This window comes from Hippocampus zosterae, chromosome 9 (genome assembly GCF_025434085.1).
Source record: "Hippocampus zosterae strain Florida chromosome 9, ASM2543408v3, whole genome shotgun sequence".
Taxonomy (NCBI): domain Eukaryota; kingdom Metazoa; phylum Chordata; class Actinopteri; order Syngnathiformes; family Syngnathidae; genus Hippocampus; species Hippocampus zosterae.
Window position 1 is genome coordinate 9,132,980 of NC_067459.1, and position 22,076 is coordinate 9,155,055.

The following is a 22,076-nucleotide window of genomic DNA, read 5'->3' on the forward strand; positions in this document are numbered from 1 at the left end:
AGATTGTCCCAATGCATTGAAACGAGACAAGTCATTGGATAAATGCTGGTTTTGTCCCGCCCATCGGACGCTCAGCGTTTCTGGGAGTCTATGGACAGTGGGTGTTTATCGGGCGGCCACGATGCTAAGCTTTTCTGCATGATGATTGGATGATCTGTCTGAGGCTGAATCTGTTTTTGATTGACAGCAAAATGAGCCAATCACCGATCTTATGGTGAAGCCATCCTTGTCATTTTTTTGAAAAGGAACGGACAGTAGAATTCACATAGAAATGAACGGACACATTTTATGATGTAGGCCAAAATTGAGCTTCCCCTCCTTGACAGACCAGCATCCGCCACTGATATAATGAAACCAAAGACCAAAAATTTGCAAAGGTAAATTTGGCAAGCTGTACAGAGACGAGGTGCGGAGACTGTTCACGTTGGTCAGTCCCTTAGCCAATCAGGATGCAGAACACAATTTTCTGTTTAAAAAAAAAAAGCATTTAAAAAAATTGCACCAAAAAAATCAGTGAAACAGTGAAGCCGCAGAAGGTGAACCGTGTTATAGCGAGGGTTCACTGCATTCTTGAAAGGCAGCCCTCAGGTCACTGAGGTTCTGGGATGCAGAGTTTCGAGCCGCTACATGGCAACTCAGCTGATCCCACAGGTTTTCAAAAGGATTCAGGTCTGGAGAAAGTGCAGGCCATTCCATTTGAGGCACACTAGTCTCCAACAGCCGTTCCAGATGATGCGACTTCAATGAGCTGGAACATTGTCGTCCATGAAGATTAAATCAGGCCCGTGTTGTTCATGTCGGGGCACAACCACTTGATTAATAATGCAATGCAAGAACGAACAGAAACATTAAAATGTTGGACATGTGCATTGAAAAGCTTACAGGTCACATAAATTCACCTGTAAAGGTTTTAATACATTTCAGGCTCGCTGTGAGCGCAAATGGGTGCTTGTCTATGGGCCCTGCGATTGGCTGGCAACCAGTTTGGCATGTACCCCGCCTCCTGCCCAAAGACAGCTGGGATGGGCTTCAGCACGCCAGTGACCCACGATAAAATAACCAGATTAGAAAATGGATGGATTTAATTGCATCACAGTGATAGTAGTGGATAGTGATAGTACGTCAAGCTCTATTACACCTTACTGCGAGCACACGTCACTGATACTTTTGGCAACTTTAGTACAGTGGCTCTCAGGGCTGCCCTGTCAAATTGTCTAATTTTAGCCGTCCAAGAAATAGCGTGTGTAAAGTATCCTAATTTTTTTGTGTGTTAAGACCTGGGAACTTAAAACTTAAAATAATGAAAAATGCATCGCATGTCTACTTTATTGCCTGAGCATGTCTACCATGGGTCTCACACTACTCGAGCATACAGTGTGGCCTGCATGATGGGTTATTCCTGCCGGGTTTTGCTGTACAGACGCATACGTGATGGGCGGTGTGTGTGCGTGTGCGTGACGTAGCGGTTGTACACGTTACACATGAACGAGCTGGGACGCCGCCAACCACAACACAACTTGACTTCCAAATGAATAAATGAAAGCAATTAGTGGATCTGTTTACAATGTTACAGAGACAGAAGTAGGTCAAACATAGCCGAGGCGGGCATAGTGGAAGAATCGCACGGGCTGGTACCTTCACGGGGCTCACGTCGGGAGAATTAGGGCGTAGAAACAGTGTCTTTATTAGCGCTGACTTTTAGAGCGAATGTCATATTGGATCACAGCGAGGGAGTCGTGTTTATTAGGAAAAGCAGCGTTTTGTGATGAGCAGTCCACGGCGTTTTATCGCCATAGCGGCAGCCCAGGGCCACACACACACACACAAGCCTCAGAGGACATAATATGTAGCATAAATGCTCATGCTGCAGACACCCCCACAGGATATATGCCCTGTTGCCACAATGAAATTCATGACATTTGGCCTTTGGTTCATTTTCATTATATGAGCATTCAGTCTGCATCGAGGGCAGTGAGGTGTGAAATGTATATTTAATACAGAGCAGTGATTCAATTGTGAAATTAACAGCGTATGAAAAGATGCGTCTCTTAATCCTCATTAATTCCTGTCGTGCCGGGTGAGTTTGTCTGTACACCTTGTTCTTGTTCTATTCGGCTCCCTGTGCCATCAGCCCCGAGTGTCAATCAAACAGCTAAGCGGGCATGGCTAGTTTTTGCAAATGTTTATCGGGCATTAATAATTCTACCTAGCAAACAAATAAACAGCCATGTAAAACCTACAACATGAAAGTTAAAGCTGTCGTCCAACCACTTCGCTCCTGTAGGTGTCAGTAGAGCCCGTTTGCGAGGCCGATTCCGACTGTAAAAACAATATGCGGTTTGTTTTTTTCTGTCATAAAGTTTATCTTTAAGTTTATTTTGTCTCGGTCTACATTTGTGAGATCTGCCTCTGTTGCGTAGTAGTAGCAGTAGGCTTGGCATCAAATTACATTACGCACAAATGTTGTAATGACCACATTGATGGTACACATATGGTATTTGCTATACATGTTAAATGTTCTTTACGGCGTGTTTTAACTAGAAAAAAATAATACAGAATGTAGGGGGGTGGGGGGGGCTATATACGTCAGCCCCAAAATACCCCACCGCACGCTGTTGATAACCTTTCAAAGGGCAATATAAATCAGACTTGATGATTACATATCAAGAATTGTAAGATTACAGTGACCAGCTCTGAGAATCAGCGAGCAATCCGATGCAATGGAAATGTCCATGACAGAAGCCAGTCAGAGGGCATCTTTTTTCTTTTTACTTTGTTTTGCAATTGGAAGACGTGAACAGAAAGTAAAAGAAAAGTAAATCATGACCGGCAGCGAAACGTGCAGCTGATGGACAGCCATGACGTGGTGTTGTCTTTCCAAGATTGAACTATTTTGAAAAGATTGTTACCCACAGGGGTTGGGACGGTGGATGACTGTTTAACACGTCAAGCTGGCAATGCAGAGGTGTGGGGTTTGATTCTGGCTCTGGCCTTCCTATGTGGAGTTTGCATGTTGCCTGCGTGGGTTTTCTGCAGGTACTCCGGTTTCTTTCCACATTCCAAAGACGTGCATGGCACGTTGATTGGGCTCTCCAAATTGTCCAAATTGAGTGTAAGCGTGCTTGGTTGTTTGTCTATGTGTGCCCTGCGACTGGCTAGCAACCAGTTCAGGGTATACCTCGCCTACTGCCCGAAGACAGTTGGTATAGGCTCCAGAACACCCACGACCATTGCGAGGATAAGCAGATTATAAAACTAAATGTCACCCACAGTTGGTTGTGTGGCAGTGTCTCCAAATCAGCATGAAGTAAGCAAAGCTGTTGTGCAAAGTAAGTCCTTAAAACAGGCAACACAACAATCCTGTTGAATCATTTCAACAAGTAGCACCCAAGTGGTGATATGGAAAGCCTGATAATGCCTGAGAGGTTTGCACAGGCTGCCCACATATCATTCGTAGTTTAGCCGCAACTAAGTAGCCAAAACCATGTACCGGTACTTGTTTCAACCCATCTGTGGTGCAAAAAAGTTTGGGGACCACTTCATTATAAAATACCACTCATGCTATGTGGGCTCCCTCTATTGACACAAAAAAGAATCACTGAACTAAATGTTCTAATTGTGCATGATGGTAGTACAGTGGCTTAAATGTTTTGTTTTATTTTTATCCTGTACAGAAGTCCCCAACCTTTTTTGCCCCACGGACCGGTTTCATATCAGACAATATTTTCAGGGACCGGCCTTTAAGGCCGGATAGATACAACAACATAATATGATGTGACCTGCATGAAAAGTGTGGTATTTTCAAAGCATAATAATAAACACAAATCATAACACAAGGAAAGTTCTATCTGGCTGCAATGTTCTCGGGTCGCTATGGTAACATTTAAACGTGCCATCAAAATAAGATACTCCGCAAATAAAAAGTGCATGAAAAATATGACTCACCATCGCCGCTTATTGTACAGAGTAGGCTTGATGTGTGTCGATCGCCCATTGACATAAAGCCGTATTAGAAATCGTACTCCTCATACTGTCTATTAAATTTAGCCTTCTATTTCTTGAAAGTTATAGGCTCCTCTACTGTCTCCTGGCTGGGCCTTTTCCCCTTCCCGAAAAAACTTTTCTAAGACTTTTTTTTTTTTTTAATGCGGTAACCTACAGGTATCACATGACGAAGAAGCATGCATTCACCTGCATCAAGAGTGACATACTATAGACTGATACAACAGAGAATCCGGTAATCTTTCAAAATAAAACATCTTTCAGATTATCCATCCATCCATCCATTTTCCGAACCGCTTGATCCTCACTAGGGTCGCGGGGGGTGCTGGAGCCTATCCCAGCTGTCTTCGGGCAGTAGGCGGGGGAAACCCTGAATCGGTTGCCAGCCACTCGCAGGGCACACAGACAAACAACCATCCACGCTCACATTCACAACTTGGGACAATTTTAGAGAGTTCAATCAGCCTGCCATGAATGTTTTTGGAATGTGGGAGGAAACCGGAGTACCCGGAGAAAACCCATGCAGGCCCGGGGAGAACATGCAAACTCCACACAGGGAGGCCGGAGCTGGAATTGAACCCGGTACCTCTGCACTGTGAAGTCGACGTGCTAACCACTGGACTACCGGGCTGCTCTTTCAGATTACAAAATGAATAAAATGGAAAAAATGTAAGTTATTATTCTTTCTGTGCGGCCCGGCACCAAATGACCCGCAGACAGGTGGTTGGGGACCCGTGCTGTACAGTACATTTGTCATGTACACTTTAGTTTAATTGAACTTTTAAGTACAATACATTTCAATGTTTTTTTTCAGTGCATTTTACTTATGTGCAAGAATGGGCTTTGAATGAAAATGGAGGGGAAAGGCACCAAATTGACCAGATGGTCAGTATGCGTGTACTATTCTTTTGTGGTTGGGGCTGTTCATTGATACTGTTCTATAGTGTGTGTGTGTGGCCCTGGGCTGCCGCTATGTCGATAAAACGCTGTGGACTGCACATCACAAAACGCTGCAAGACGCGCGTCTATCGATTTGCATTTAAACAGCAGCACACATCACACTTGCCCAACAGCAACAGATTAATGACAAAATATGCAATTGGATCTAACACCATTCATTGCCTTATAGCTTTGCACGCCTGGATGTTTCCGCAGTGACTTTGTTTTCTTTTTCCTCTTCTCCGGCAAATAAAAACTGTGATTGCTTTTTCGGCCGCCACCGGCGACTTTTTATTGGTCAGCGCAGACCGTGTGAGCTTGAGGACTCCCCCAGGCCCTCGCCACTAATCTCAATGCGAGAGCGGGAGTGGATGTCTAGTGGGAGCGGTAAAATGGCACTATGTCATGGCAACGTGCTCGACTTCTAATAAGCGGAGAATGCTCGAAGGGAGCCGGGCCGAGGCAAATGTGACACAGGGGGACAATTCCGACACATTGCCAAAACATAGGCGGTAAACCCCTTCCCAACTCCGACGCCCCCAGCATCGCATGCCCATTACAGTATCTGCACCCACATGCATTATACATGCAGATACAGGACTGTATCTGAAATTGCTGTTAGGAATAGGCGGCCAGATGAAGGGCATGACTGCCACAGTCGGATTTAGCCATGCGTAGCCACTCTCATCCATCCCTCTTCGTGGGCTCTGTCTCCGCTCGTCCATAAATCTCATTGTCGGTCCTCCCTGGTTAATGTCGACCTCAAGCAGGCTCCTCTTGCCCGTGCTGCATAGGCGATGAGCGACAGGGTGGAAAGTAAAAGTGACCTCCAGTTCTGGGATGAAAACCCTAAACGAGGCTCTTCTATAATTCAGCAAAGAAGGATGGGAGGGAGTATGCGTTTGTGGTCGCCGTGATGCATCACCTGCTGCATCAACTACCCCTCATGCCTCATCTTTAATGTTTCTTAAGTGCATGAGTGAGAGTAAAAGGGGTGAGCCGTGGACAACCCGCCACAAAAGGATCTGCAGACAACGCAGGAAATACGCAATGATTATTTGAAATGTAAATTCGAGCACTCCAGCCTGAAGATGAGTCGGACAGCAGAAGTCTTTGTAGTGACAACTTGGTATTAGCCATGAGTCATTGGACTCAGGCTCGGGATTTGAGATTCTTCCATCCATCCATTTTTGATACGGCTTATCCCCATTTAAGGTGAGCATCAGACAAAAGACAGACTACACCTAGGACTGGTCGCCAATCAGTCACAAAGCACATTACATCATTATCTATCCCACTTGGGACTATTTAACAGCGTGTGGGGGGAAGAGTAAGACTTTTTCGAATGCATGACAGTAAAACAAAGAAAACAAAACAATAAAACAAAAGACTGCGGCATGTTCAAGCTGACATGCAAATGCAGGTTCCATTGCAGCTGTAGGATTGGAACCGTATTTTAAACTGAGGATGATCTGAAATGTGATCTCACTCTCCAGTCTAAAGACGAGCACTACAGCAGCAGCAGTCTTTTGTACTCATACAATACTTTCATAGGCATTTTTATCAAGCCCAGTCCACTACTCAGACTGCAGCTTTGAGAGTCCCTCCTTTTTTTTTTTTGTTCCGGTTGACAGTCTGCTCTCGTGTTGAACAACGATACATTTTCACTCAGACTGATTCGGTTATGAGCTCGTTGGGCCGCGTTGCCTTTGCATGCATAAATCATTGGGACCTGCCAGGGGGAAATCCATTACATTTGGCAGCAACTGCACCCGGCAAGGAAAAATAATCAAACTCGGCTCTGTCGTGCATCCCCGTGAAGCCACAACGTGCATATGTCCATAAATCTATAAATCTGGCGCCGCCGCACGCAAGCAAAATCAAAAGCCTTAATTTGAGGAAGCTCCAGTGTGTTTCCTCGCCCCCCCCCCCCCTCCCCCTTTGGCCCATATGGCTTGGCACGGCCAATGATGCCAAGCTTGGAAATAGCTGGCACGAGTCGTCAAGATCAAAGAAATTACAGTATAAAAGGAAATGCTGCTAACTCAGCTGCTGATGAATCATAATGTCATGCTTACTAATACTGTAGTTAAGTGCAAAAATAGTATTGGAGAAACAGAAATAGTACAAGATATGAATAGGTATAGTATCATAATTATTTCCCATTGATACTGATATTATCACAATACTAATGAATACTGATAATACAGTGTCATAATATTTTGGCAACAATAGTGAATATCACAATACGTTCACCTATGACACTCATAGTAGCGTGATACTTTACCACAATACTGATGATAATATCACACATTCCCAATGAAACTGCTGTGGTAGCATGATACCAATGATAATAGTATCACAATACTTACCAGGGATTGCAATAAGTGGTTTTGCATCACTGTTTGTGGGTCAAACCTTTTATTTTACGACTAATTTTTACTTACTATTTATGGTCCCCCCCCCCCCCCCCCCCCCCCCCCCCAAAAAAAAAATTGCTGGGCACTCGTCATTTACCGCGAGTAGTCGGGGTGTCGAATGAAGCTCTGTGCTACTTATGCAGGAGCAGCTAGAGAGCAACAGCTTCGGCTAGCTTCTCATGCACCAAAACATGCTGCGGAGTCGCTCCTAAGTCAGTAATCATTGTCTGGGTGGCAGCACATAAGCTACATTTCTCCCAAGTGTCATACTTGTGAAGGGATGACGAGAAAAGATGGAGACACCATAAGTGTTAAGCTACCCTAAGAATGACAGCGCTTTTGACACCGCAATTAAGTGCTTGGGGTTTCGATTACACTTTTTGCAGGTGTCTGGCTGCAACTGCATTAAAACAGAAAACATCCAACTTTAAAAGAACCGCAATGGTGAGCACGGCAATCCATCTCCGATAGCCAATCGGCATCGAGAACGTACTTACTACGTCACACACAGGCAGCCAAATAAAATTGAAAAAAAAAAGAAACACACACACACACACACACACAGCATTGTACATGTGTATTCAAGAAATAAAAACATTTGCTTCCATAAAACTAAAAACAATTCAAGAAATAAGAACTATCGCTTCCATTAAAAAAAAGACCAATTGTTCATTCATTTATTATATTATCATATTTTTATTGTTTAATCAAACCCTTGCTTCATGTCCTTGAGATAAACCTGCAAAATAAATAAATAAATAACATTGCTCCACAAAGTTAGAAAATTGCTCATCAAACGAAGTCCCTGATTCGGAAAAATGCTCCGCAGGAAAAAAATCATAAATACATTTCAAATTTCGCTTAGCTAAGGAAACTGGTAGTCTCAAAATACCTTTCAAACGATGCAGATATCTTTACAATACAAACGATACTGTCAGTGTCATAACGACTGTACTGATGATACGTTCACAATCATACTGAAAGTAGTATGCATTATGTTTTTGACAATGATACTGATAATTGCAGATAACTTAGCAAGCAAAACCTGTAGTGCCACAAAACGTTCCCAACCGAATTGATCGTCCTCAAGGTACTTTGCCATTAATACCGATAGAATCTAGAGAGTTTGTCAAGGATTTATCACAATGCCTTCCTATACAACAAGACTGGTATTATCAAGATACAAACAAAACAGATCACAATGCTTTGCCCCACTGGTGGTTCGAGACAAATGCACCTTCGCACACACGACTGATTCAACTTCGCAGCTTGTATCAGCATTTCTCACATGTTTAAAAATGATGGCGCAACCTATATAGAAGACCTTGTCATGTTTTTGTGTGTGTGTGTGTGTGTGTGTGTGTGTGTGTGTGTGTCCAGTGCACTGCCGTGAACCTTGGAAAAAGCCACATTGTTGGTTTCAAAACAACTTTCAATGGCAGGGAGCGAGCCTTGATGAAAGCTAAGCAACAATGTGTAGCCGCAACGGTGCCTCAATAAAACCTTTAAATCTCAGACTATTGCTGATAACTAGTCCCTCACATAAATTGACACACTTGACAAACCATGTGAACGTATTACAAAGAGACAACGGCATAAATATGTTGGTTTCATTTCAATGTTCATATTTTTTACAAATGCACCAAATTAGAAGAAGTTTCTCCTATTTGCAGCATTTCTCCTTCTGAGAAGGTCCTTGATGTGAAAATAAATTGGTGAATCAAAGATTAATCATCGTCAAGTCAAGTCAAGTCAACAGTATTTATAGAGCACTTTCAAACAGCCATCGCTGCATACAAAGTGCTGTACATATACATATAACATATACAATAAACAGTAAGACGAATCAGTAATAAGTAATAAGTAATAAGGCGGTAGAAAGCACCAAGCAGTAAAACCAATAGCAAATCTAAGTCATGCTGAGTCAAACGCCAAAGAATACAAGTGAGTTTTGAGGAGGGATTTAAAGATGGGCAGCGAGGAGGCTTGCCGAATGTTCAGTGGGAGGTCATTCCAGAGAGATGGACCAGCAACAGAAAAGGCTCGATCCCCTCTGAGCCTCAGTTTAGTTCTTGGTACGTCTAGCAAAGACTGGTCCACAGACCTGAGGCGCCGGGCAGGGGTGTAGGGGCGTATGAGCTCAGAGAGGTAAGGTGGCGCGAGATTATTCAGAGATTTGAAAACAAAGAGGAGGATCTTAAAAATAATTCTAAAATGAATGGGGAGCCAGTGAAGGGATGCCAAAGTAGGAGTTATATGCTCCCTCTTACGAGTACCAGTCAAGAGGCGAGCAGCGGCATTCTGTACCAGCTGAAGGCGCTTGATGGAGGACTGGCTGACTCCAAAGTACAGGGCGTTGCAGTAATCGAGCCGGGATGTGACAAAGGCATGAATTACTGTCTCAAAGTGTTCATGTGAGAGGAAAGGTTTTATTTTGGCCAGCTGTCTAAGGTGAAAGAAGCTGGATTTAACAACGGCACCAATTTGCCGATCGAGTTTGAAATCACTGTCCAGTTTAAGTCCCAAGTTTGAGACCGTTGATTTCAGATAAGGAGATAGGGGGCCCAAGTCTACAGGATGGAATGTACAAGGTCCACTGGGGCCAAACAATATCACCTCTGTCTTCTTTTCGTTGAACTTCAAGAAATTTTGTGCCATCCAGGTTTTGATTTCTTCCAGACAGGATAGGAGTGGCCTTAATGAGAAGGTGTCTTTCTTGCTCAGTGGGACATAGATCTGGCAGTCATCTGCATAGCAGTGGAAAGGAATACCATGTTTCCTTAAGATGGAACCCAATGGGAGCAGATACAGCGAGAACAGCAGAGGCCCCAGAATTGAGCCCTGTGGAACACCACATGACAGGGGAGCAGTGCGTGATTCAGAGCAGCCAAGGCTGACACAAAAGGTCCTGTCAGCTAGATAGGACCTAAACCAATCAAGAGCACTCCCGCCAATGCCCACCAAGTGCTGCAAACGAGTCAGCAGAATACTGTGATCCACTGTATCAAATGCTGCAGTTAAGTCCAATAAAACCAGACACACGTGGTCTCCAGAGTCATTTGCCAGGAGGATGTCATTAGAAACGCGTAACAGGGCTGACTCCGTGCTATGCATCGTCTTGAAACCTGACTGGAAGACCTCCAAGATGTTATGTTCATCCAAGAAAAGTTTCAACTGCATGTGCACCACTTTTTCCAGAATTTTGGAAATGAAAGGCAGTTTGGAAATGGGTCTGTAACTTGACAGCTCATCTGGATCAAGACCAGGTTTCTTGATCAAGGGTTGGACCACAGCATGTTTAAACTGTTGGGGAACTACACCAGAAGAAAGGCTGCTGTTGATGATATCCAAGACCGATGCACCAACACTCGGGAGAACCTCCTGAAAGAAGCGTGGGGGAAGAGAGTCGCAAGGGGAGCCAGATGGCTTCGTCTGGCGAACTACATCCTCCAAAAGCGCCAAGGACACAGTATCAAAAGAATTTAGGACAGCTGAACATGGAACATGGACAGAGGGGTCAGATGCGGTATTTGGGACCGGAATCCTAGCTGTAGAGACCTTATCAATAAAGAACTGAAGGAATCTGTTGCACATCTCGGCTGAAGAATCCGAGCAAGTAGGCAGAGGGGGTTTGAGTACAGAATCTATCGTTTTAAATAGTGCACGAGGGTTGTGACGGTTGGCGAGAATAAGGTCCGACAGATATTTTCTTTTGGCCTCTTTTACTGTGAGCTGGTAGATACGCCAGCTGTCTTTCCAAATTTGAGAAGAGACATGCAATTTGTCTCTTTTCCACTTGCGTTCAGCTTTGCGACACTCCTGCCTAGCTGCGCGGGTAATGTCGTTAAACCATGGCTCGGGTTTAGGCTTTGGCAGCACAATTTTTGAAGGAGCCACCAAATCCAGGATGGCCCGGCACGACGAGTCGAACCAAGAGGTGAGTTCCTCTGTGTTAGACGAGGGTACGCAAAGGTTATTAAAGGCATCAGAGAAACGACTAGCAGTGCGAGGGTTAAAAATTCGGCGTTTACAACTAGGAGCGCCAGATTTCACAGCAGCATGCGATAAGACTACGTCAAATAAAACTGCCATGTGATCAGAAATTCCATTTTCAAGGACTTCCAGATTTGACACCGTTATACCATGAGCAAGGACAAGGTCTAAAATATGTCCTTGTTCGTGTGTCGGGCTGGTCACATACTGCACAAAATTAAAAGAGTCGATAAGTCTTAAGAAGTCTTTTGCTAGCGTTTTTTCCGGACAACATACATGGATATTAAAATCCCCCATTAGGAGAATACGATCATATCTCAGCCTGATTTCCGCAAGAAAGCTTGAAAAGTCGCTTAAAAAGTCTTTGTTGTATTTAGGAGGACGGTAAATGACAGCACAAAGCACCGGGAAAACACGACCAACTTCAAAGAAGGTTGCTTCAAAGCTGTTGGCAGATGTGGTGAAAGTGCACCGTTTACATTTGAAATTGTTCTTAAAAATGCTTACCGTACCTCCACCACGTCCTGATGTCCTCGGGGTATCGAGGAAATCACAGTCAGGTGGTAACAATTCAATCAAAGCTTTGTACTCACCGGTACCTGCCCAAGTCTCCGTCAGACACAAAAAATCCAAGTCATTGGAAAGAAAATACTCCCTCAGAATATGGGTCTTGTTCGTCAGCGACCGGGCGTTTAACAACGCGATCCTTGTGGAAGTAGCAATGGGAGGGCTTCCCTCTGTCAATCGCCGAGCCCGGGGGAATTCCCTCAAAAGGTTTCGCTGAATTCCTCCCCGAGAAAGCCGCGCAGGGTAGAAATGCCGTGACACGATGGGAGAGCCAACGACTGTTAGCAAGCACGAGGCGACGGGGTCGAGGGCATCCCGTTTCAGTTTCACGAGCTGACCACTGCGTTTGCCGCGGCGGCGGCGGCGCTTTCGTGACTCGTGATTCCTAAATTAAATCGAATTGGGCCCTTGTGAAGCAAATCGAATCAATTTTGGAGATCTGTATCGATACCCAGCCCTAACTGCCACCTCTTGCCACCTTGTAAAACCGCCTATGCTTTGCCCTTCTCGGTACCTTGCCATCACAGTATCACAATATGCTCCCAACAAAACTGACAGTATCACAATTCTTTGCGGATGAATTATATTATCAAGCCACCTTTTATTGAGTCCTTAGATAAGAACCGGGACGGTGAATTACTGCTTGCCAAATTGTGAGCCCAGTTGCAGTGCCACTGAGCATCTGCCATTCCCCAAACCATTTTTAACATTTAATCCACACTGCAAATGCCTTTGCGGCAGCCACTGATCTGAAGGCTGTGCAAATATACGCATCAACCTGGATTATCGTCCCTGACAGTTTCTCTGGTCTTTTTGCCCCAACTTGGCTTGTCCCTAATTCCACTCCCAAACTCGCTTCTACTTTCTTAAGTCTCTGGAGTGCTCAGAAATGTTGAAAATAAACTAAACAACAGCCTCACCCGTCAAGCGATGAAAAGCACAGGTGTCAAAAGTTAGCAACATTCGCTGGGCCGTTTTGATAAGACATTTTACTTCAAGTTCTTTACATCTATGAAATAAATCAAACCTGGATTTGGTCACCAAGGTGTGAGTGCTCAGGTCTTCTGGGACCAGACGACCTGACCAGATTGGCCACTAATGAGGACAGCGACTGTCTCCCTTGCTCAGCTGTCAGGGAAATTTCTGTAATCTTTGATGATTTGCATTATGAATGTGCGCCATTGATTTTCGGCAACGACTGAATGCATTAAGATAATTTTATAAAGGCCCTGTCACTGATCTGACCGTTCAGGCTGGAGAGATATAAGGGCTCGCAGACTGTATTGAAATGAAAAGACAAAGATTTGAAATCATCAAAATCAATAGTTCCAAGTAGATTTTTTTTTAAGACGGTACCCATCGAACACTCGAAATATTGAAAACATTGCGGTCCATCAGTTTTCGGGTGTTCTTGGCCTGTTGGGGTCCCGGGTGACCTGGAGTCAAACCCAGCTGACTTTGGATGACTGAGTATTTGCACAGACATATTCAAAAGACGGGCGGCCCGGTGGTCCAGTGGTTAGCGTGTCGACCTCACAGTGCAGGTACTGGATTCAATTCCAGCTCCGGCCTGTTCTTTGCCTGTTCTCCCCGGGCATATGTGGGTTTTCTCCGGGTACTCTGGTCTCCTCCCACATTCCAAAAACATGCATGGCAGGCTGATTGGACACACTAAATTGTCCCTCGGTGCGAGTGTGTGTGCACTGCGATTGGCTGGCAACCGGTTCAGGGTGTCCCCCGCCTACTGCCTGGAGACAGATGGGCCAGGCTCCAGCATGCCCCGCGACCCTTGTGAGGATAAGCGGGTCGGAAAATGGATGGATGTATATTCAAAAGACGAAGAATGTTTTTTTGCAAAGGGACATTGCTGATTACTGTCCCAGGATGCTTGTTTTTAGGTTATGTTAAAACTTTTCCAGAACTCACGTTGCTGTTGTTTTCATACCTTGACCCCAATGTATCTTGTGAGGCCTTGTGGTGATATTGATCCACTTATTACCTATTAATTTTTAACAAATATAATGTATTCCTTAGTGACGAGCCCTTTAGTTAAATGGTAATGCATATTTGTTATATTTCTGGACAAAAGTGTTTCTGTTTCATTTTATAGAAGGCTTGCTTTTTTATTTCAACAATGTCAGCGTGTCTTTTGATTGCGATCATGTGAAGACAATCAAGAAAAATAGGCTCAATCATGAGGTCACTTTTCTTTGGCTGTCTTTTGAAGGTTTCTTTGATTTTTTTTTCACGGTGGGTTAATAATTTAGAAAGTTTAAAAGTTTGTAAATCTCTTAATCTAGCACAAAGCTCCTTCTGCTCAGTTCAAGACCTCGTGCAGTGCAGTACGGCATCATGGGAATGATGATAAGCTTTACTCAAAGAAGCCATATCCTGAGAAATCGACTTTTGGATTGATAATACACAAATAGTTGCATTGTTGGTCTCTACACAACGGTCAAGTGTGAAATTAAATAACCAAGTAAATATTTTATCTGCCTGAAAATATGTTTGTGAGTGAAGCTATATAGAGAAACACCAACACGAGTTTCTCCACTCATTGGCGAAGAAGATCCAGTATCACTTACAAAAAATGGCCAAACTACACGGCCTAAAACATCATTCAGAGGCACTGTCATGCAGAAACACCTCCAGGCCCACGGGTGAGATGCCCTTGCTATCATCTTCATGCCAAACGGTAAGCAGAGCTGCATTGAATTTTCTTGGATGCACAGGTTTAACTTCTGATAAGCAGCAAATATGTGATTATTGGATGAAGTTGACATGGTGATGGGGGCTAATTGAGTATGGTGATGTCTCCATGCATACGGTGTTGTGCACGAAGTGCTGCATCCACAAATGAAAATACTTTCTTTGTCTTTGTGGCCGCTCACTTTTTTTCCGACATTTTTAGTCCTTCTCTTGCACGTAGAAGCAACTTGCTTTTATCGCCTCCCCTGGTCGTCGTGGTATCCATACCCGCCATTAGCTCAGCATTAAATGGGGCCGGGTGTTCAGTACGATGATCGTTGGGGTACTTTCATGAAGCCAACTGGGAATTTGAAAACAAAAAATGCTTTAATGTTTCTGTAATGAGTGAACCAGAGATACCAGATTCAATTCCAGCTCCGGCCTCCCTGTGTGGAGTTTGCATGTTCTCCCCGGAGCTGCATGGGTTTTCTCCGGGTACTCCGGTTTCCTCCCACATTCCAAAAACATGCATGGCAGGCTGATTGTACACTCAAAGTATTCCCGAGGTGTGAGTGTGAGCACAGATGGTTGTTCGTCTCTGTGTGCCCTACGATTGGCTGGCAACCGGTTCAGGGTGTCCCCTGCCTACTGCCCGAAGACAGTTCGGATAGGCTCCAGCACCCTCTGCGACCCTTGTGAGGATAAAGCAGATTGGAAAATGGATGGAGGGATGGATGATTTTTGCCCCAAAAATGCTACTTTTTGACATAATTACAACATGATTACCAGACTACTTGATTATGTTCCTGTTCAAAGTATTAACATGATACCAAAACTCCTGAGTGGCTAAACGGCTGATTAAAAGTGGCTGCAGTCTGTCATTCAAAAGACGTCAAGTCTCAGTGGTCACAGGACAACGAGAAATGGAACATAGTGTTCTTATGATGATTAATGCTGTTGTGTAATCACCCAGGGGGTCCTCTGAGCCAGTTGATTCAAATCAGTCAACTGAAGGACAGATTGCTTCAGTTAATTTTCATACAGTTCCACGAAAAGCTCTCAAAAACTCCCGCCATCAACATTTGCATGCCTTTTATATCCCAAAACATCACTTTTTAATTAAAGACTTTAGTTTGAATGTCGGGCATCTGTTATTCGCTTTTGCTCGTGGCGCTGTGTGAAGTTGAAACATTTGCCAAGGGGTGAACTCTACGCAGGTGTGAAATCTATTTTTTAAAATAAATAAATAAAATAAAAATTCCAAAAAGGTTTACTGGAGTGCGCCAACATCCCAGCAGCCCAGAGGAGCCACTCCAAGAATTAGCCAGGTTATTTTGTTTTTTATTTTTTGTTTGTTTGTTTGTTTCAATGATCGTATATTTCTTGTTTTCTAAAGTTCGGGCGCCTTTTGTCTGAACAATACATGGCAATCTGAATTCTATCTTTGACGGGGACATTTCGCCATAGTGCACTGCTGGCTGCATGCTGAGTAGCCCGAGCGGCCATCTGGCAGGTGAGCCGTACTTTTCTCCACACGTTGACTGCCTCGCCTTCCTCTCATTCCCTCCTTCTCTTTGGTTTTTCTCCACCTCCCAACCTGGCTCCTCTGCTCACATTTATTGTCAACATCTTTTTTCCCCTCCCTTCTACACTTGTGTCTGCCTGGTAGTGTGACCTCCCTTCGGGTTGTAAATCAACATCCACTGGTTACGTATAATACAAAATGTTTGCCTTTGTCAAGATAATAATGTGTTTTGTTAACACGGTTTGTGATGTATTCATTTTATGGCTACAGCCATTGAGTATTTGTACAATCTCATTTTCTACCGATTACCCCATCCACTCAAGTAATTGGATAAAAATTGGAATTCACATTACTAACAAAATGTACATGTGATGTGCATTCCAATAATTAGGGCAAATTTGACCATCCTATCTTTCAATTTAAGTTATCTCGGGCTCAGTTAACAAATGTCAAGATTATCATCAGTGATTATTTTATGGTGTAGGGCAGGGGTGCCCAAACTTTTTGGGCCAAAAATCGACTTTTTGATCAACCAGGCTCCCACGATCGACCAATTCCCGCGCACGCACATACACATTCGTAATTTCGTTTTGTTTTGTTTCCTCTACGAGCCTTGCGGTCGACTTGAGACCAGTCCGCGATCTACTGGTCGATCACGATCTACCGGTGGATCGCGATCAACATGTTGGGCGCCCCTGGTGTAGGGTGTGTTCAGAGTGTTTTTTTTTTCCTTCTTCCCTCTTATGCTTGGAATACAGTCATGAGCTATCAATCATAAATGTTAAACTTGTTCAATATTTATAATAGATCAAATATTGGACTTGTTACGACTCCTTTTTTTATTTTCCTGCAGTTTGGATGGGTTGTAGTTCGCAGCTTCCTCCAGCAGGTCTGTCTTGGTACTATGACAAGCATCATTTGTGGGTGGTGTGCTGTGTTGGTCCATCCATTCATTATCTGAGCCGCTTATACTCACGCACATCGCGGGCATGCTGTACCCTATGCCAGCTATCTTAAGGCCTGGACTGATTGCCAGCCAATCGCAGGGCACACATAGACAAGCAACCATTCACTCATAATTTCACCTAGGGATAATTGAAAGTGTTCAAATAACCGACCATGCATATTTTTAGAATCAGGGAGGAAACCAGAGGATGCAGGTAAACTACAGACAGGAAGGCCGGAGCCTGGAATCAAACCCCAGACCTCTGTACTGTGACCAGGAAATAATTCAATATTGTTTCCTCGTTGTGTTTGGGGTGTTTTACATTTTAAAACTCGATTGAGAGAATCAATTTAATTTACCACATATGGCTTCCTCCCTAGCCAGGAAATACCAATGGTTGAGTCCGGGCTGGCCTCTTCCCAACATATTTTCTATGTGATAGTCGCTCCAAAATGTTACAAACTGAAGTGTCACTTTTGAAGTCCTCTACTTCCTTTTTGCTGTCACAATGGAACTGTATCCCCCTGCCCCAGAATGAAAAATGGTGCAGTCCTGTCTGTTAAAAAATGTCATCCTGCTAACACACACACACACACACACACTTTTGTTAACAGGTCAATCTCCTGAATTGTGTGTTAGGAAATTAGGCAGGCGTATCTAATGTTACATTAATACGCCAACACTCTTCCTCGCTGGGCTGCAGTCTCCTAACGGTCGTGTTTAATCAACCTCTCGGTGGGCAACGGGCTCACCGTTTGGGGGAGGTGTGGATGCTCTGGAGGCACAGGGGGTGGGGGGTAGCAGGCAGGGATCTCTGGGTATGAGTATAGTAGTAGTAGTAGCCGCCACTGTGCACTCACAGACCATGTAATTGTGTTACATACACTAATTCGCCTGATGCACTAATGCACTCGCCTGTGCTGCTGACCCACATTGCCCCCCCCCCCCACACACACACACACACAAGGCACCCCACCCAGTTGCATTTGAATGGCTCCTGCCTCATTGCCCCTGATTGAACCAGAGTGTAATCTACTGTTTCAAATATTGGTTTTGTTTCTCGACCTTCCTAGCGGACAGCAGAGAAAAAGCTTTCACCGGGGATGACACAGACAGATGTTCTCAATGACTTCACCGCCATGCAAGTCTTCTGGTATCACCTCCAGGGTCAGGAACTCAAAGTAATGCACTCTCACCAGGATGCAGTGCACTCAGAATAGCTAAAAAATACAGAGATGAAATGACCAGAAAATAAAATGCTCAGTGAGGAGAGATCAATAATTAATCCGACAGTATTCCAACAGTATTCCTGGCTCGTGAGTTAGCTGTACTAGGGCTGGACAGAGGGGAAAAAAACCCTGCATGAAATCGGCTATCTTGAATGAGGCCTTTTCCAAATGGGGAAAGAAATTATAGAAGTTATTACATTTGCCCTTAAAAGCATAAATACATAGAAAACATTCTTGTGAATTGATAAGTTTTATATTACGATTTTTTTTCTTTTATATCTTACTTCTTGTAAAACTACAGGCTCATTCTTTTTATATTGATATTTTTTTCTTGTGAAAAAAAGAATATAATTGCCTAATCCTTTTCAAATGAGGATTTATATATTCGTAAATACTATGAGTCAAAATTACCGGCATCTTTCTCCAAATAACAGAATCATATAGCCTATGATGTCAGATATCCCTCATTGTGCAAGCACAGTCATAATGAATAGGTGGCACTTGAAATGTACATGGAAACAGCCTCTTGAAAAAAAAAAATCTGCTTCAGGCACTTCATATGGGCACTTCATGGGACCTCCAGCGTAAATGTAGCCTTATACCCATCAGATGAGCAGCGCTCATATCCCAAAGCCCATTCACACTTCCACTCATTTGAATTCTAAATATAGCAGGCGACTGATAAAAGTGCAGGCTGCTGCCTTTGCGGCTGAGGCTGACGACTTAGCTCCAACACGAGCCTCGCCTCCTCTCAGGCAGAGGCTTCGAGCCCCTCTGGAGAGGTCCGGGGGAAAAGAAGAAGAAGAATAGAAGCGGCTCCAACTGGCCCTACAGATAAGGACAACCCAGGAGAGAGGCAACTCGCATGCAGGAAGAGAGAGGAGTTTCATTGGGTGCAAATCCCTTCTAAATGATACAATGTAAAGCTTGACACTGTACTACACTGTTACTGTCCTATGTGTGTGCATGCATGTGCAGATTTTATCTCCATCTCAGTGCTCCCAGACTTGTGTATGTGTACCTGTCCCACGTGCACAGTGGTGATTAATCAATGCACATTTAGAGGAAGGGTACAAAATTCGTCCCCCCAAACAACAGTCCACAAACGCACCAAACCATTCTGGTGAACATCAGCCCACTACTACTCGTATCCTCCACAAACATACATTTTTGTTTAAACTTAGTTACAAGAAGGAACTCACCTATAGAGATGACGAGTCACACAAGAGTCACACAAGACATCCGGTCAGGTCAGCGTGCGTGCGTGGGTGCGCCTGGAGACGCTTCGTAGCTTTTACGCGTGATAGCCCGGCAAAGTAGCGTGTGCAGCGGCGTGCATCCTCTCTTCTATCAAGTGACCCTCCCGCCCAACTGTGGCATTGGTCATGTTCCCCCGTAGCCAACATTTAATATCTCTCTCTCTCTCCCTCCCTCTCCCCACCAACCCCGCGCGCACATGCACGCCTCAGTTCGTGTGCGCCTCACGTCGCGTGCACGCCTCTCTTTGGCGTCATCCACTGGCTCTGCTTCCAGGCGTCGAAGTGCATTTTTATGGCCGGACGGTTCTTTTTTTGTATGCATGTGTGAGTGTGTGCGAAAATTCCAGGTTTTATTGAGCGGGGCCAGCCTTTATCAATGCGCAGGAAGCACCTGCACAAACACGATTGTGATGTTTAGGCACCTCGTTGGTACACCTGCCCGTACTTCTTTACAAAATCCGCATCACAAAAGTAAACCCTGTACAAAGCGATTTTTATTTTTATTTTTTGGATACATTTCAAGTATGTAAATGTGCCAGTACCAAATATTTTGGCTGGCTTGATTGTCAGTCATCTCTCTTTTTTTTCCTTTGTTTTTTTTAACCTTGGCTGTAACGTGATTTTCAAGGTTTTTATACTCAATGATGTACCACAAGCTGCTCCAGCATTGAGATTGGTTTGTAACACTGTCATCTGCAGGCCGAATTGTGCAACTACATATTCGAGTGACGAAACGCTATGTGACTAGAATGTTGAGCATACAGTACGTTGGAACAGTCATCCATCCATCCATCCATTTTCTGAACCGCTTTATACTCACAGGGGTCGCGCGGCGTGCTAGAGCCTTCGAGCAGTAGGCGGGGGACACCCTGAACCGGTTGCCAGCCAATTGCAGGGCACACAGAGACAAACAACCGTCCCGGCGCTCGCACACACTCACACCAAGAGAAAATTTAGAGTGTTCAATCAGCGTGCCATGGATGTTTTTGGAAAGTAGGAGGAAACCAGAGTACCCGGAGAAAACCCACTGGGAGAACATGCAAACTCCACAGAGGGAGGCCGGCGCTGGAATCGAACCCGATATCTCTGCACTGTGAGGTTGACGCGCTTGGAACACTCATCTTCAATGAAATGTTTTTCGCTATTCATGATTGATAGCGCACGATTATTAACGGATAATGGAACTTGCTATGGGCAGCATTCAAGTAGATCTACATCACAGTTCTGTGATTCTGGGTTAATATCAGCCCAGCAGGCAAATGACATCTCTTATGTCCTCCCACTTTCCCCAAAACGTACTTGCAAGGTTCATGAGAGTCAGTAGACTGTCCATTGATGTGAATTTGAGTTTGCCCTGCAATTCTCTCGCCCAGGATCAGTTGAGATGGGCACAAGCACACCCACAAAACTCATGAGGACAGCAGGTGCTTATCGATAATGGATGGATGAATGTTTGAGGATGGAGCCTTTACGTGAGCGACTCACGGGGTCCATCAGGCAGCTGTCGGCCGCGAATTACTACGGCTGACGTGACTTGGGGATGTCAGACGGGCAGCTGTGGGTGGCCGACGGACTTCCCGAGGGCCGAGCAGATGGCGGCGGCGATGTGTTGGCCGAGCTCGGCTGATGATATCATCACACGGCAGAGTTTTGTATGTTAAAAAGGTCAAAAGCACACGATGGCATATTCATGGTGGTTTTATCATGGGTTTAAGCCAGGGGTGGGCAAACCCGGATCCGGCCCGTTGGTCTTTTTAATCCGGCCCGCCGAAGATTGGTACACAATTAAGGTTTGATTGCATTCATTTCGCTTGGACTAGTAATGACAGGTATTTCAACACAAGGTGGCGCAGTTAATTCAAGTGGCAGAGCACAGGTAGGGAGGGGAAGACTAAGAAAGAGGGAGAGAGTAATGACCATGGAAGGGAAAGTAATATGTATCTGATTAAACGAAGCGGGTAACAAAGTACGAAACATTCAGGAGACGCCTGGAGCCGGAAAGACTCAAATCTACGGGACTTTGAAAAACAAGAAAGTGATTCTTACTCAATCCGATTCTGGCAATTTCCATGCTCAGAGTGAATTGCTTGTGGCTCGAGTAAATGAACATTTCCTAGAATAGTTTGATTGTTATCATGTTAAAAACTTTACGCAAACTGGACCGCTCATAAGAGTCGGAGAGCAGTCAAACGTGTAGAGCGTGAACAACTGGGGGCTTAGTACACACCCTTGAGGAGAACCGGTGCTGATTGTGTTGGTGGAGGAGAATGTTACATTATTACTGGCATACAAAGACATTGTGCTATATTCTTTATTTTCTATTTCTAACTTTTGGCCCGGCCCTCCACAATATTTTCTGCTTCTCATTTGCCCTCCCCCCCTCCCCCCGGGAAAATAATTGCCCACACCTGGGTTATGACCATTATCGTAACATAAACTCAGAGAAAGCTGCCTCTTTGGGCAATAATTTTGGGTTTGTTTTCTTTGGGGTACCTAATGGACAGAGTC

At 44.5% G+C, this 22,076-nt stretch overlaps 1 protein-coding gene across 1 annotated transcript in view; it reads right to left on the reverse strand.

The window, feature by feature from the left end:
* LOC127607023 (plexin-A2-like) overlaps positions 1-19,756 on the reverse strand; it is a 122,671-nt gene extending 102,915 nt beyond the window's left edge. Inside the window, exon 1 of the mRNA XM_052074993.1 lies at positions 19,512-19,756. The gene's annotated coding sequence lies outside the window, so the exon portion shown is untranslated. The remainder of the gene's footprint in view (positions 1-19,511) is intronic.
* Between the last annotated feature and the right edge of the window lie 2,320 nt (positions 19,757-22,076).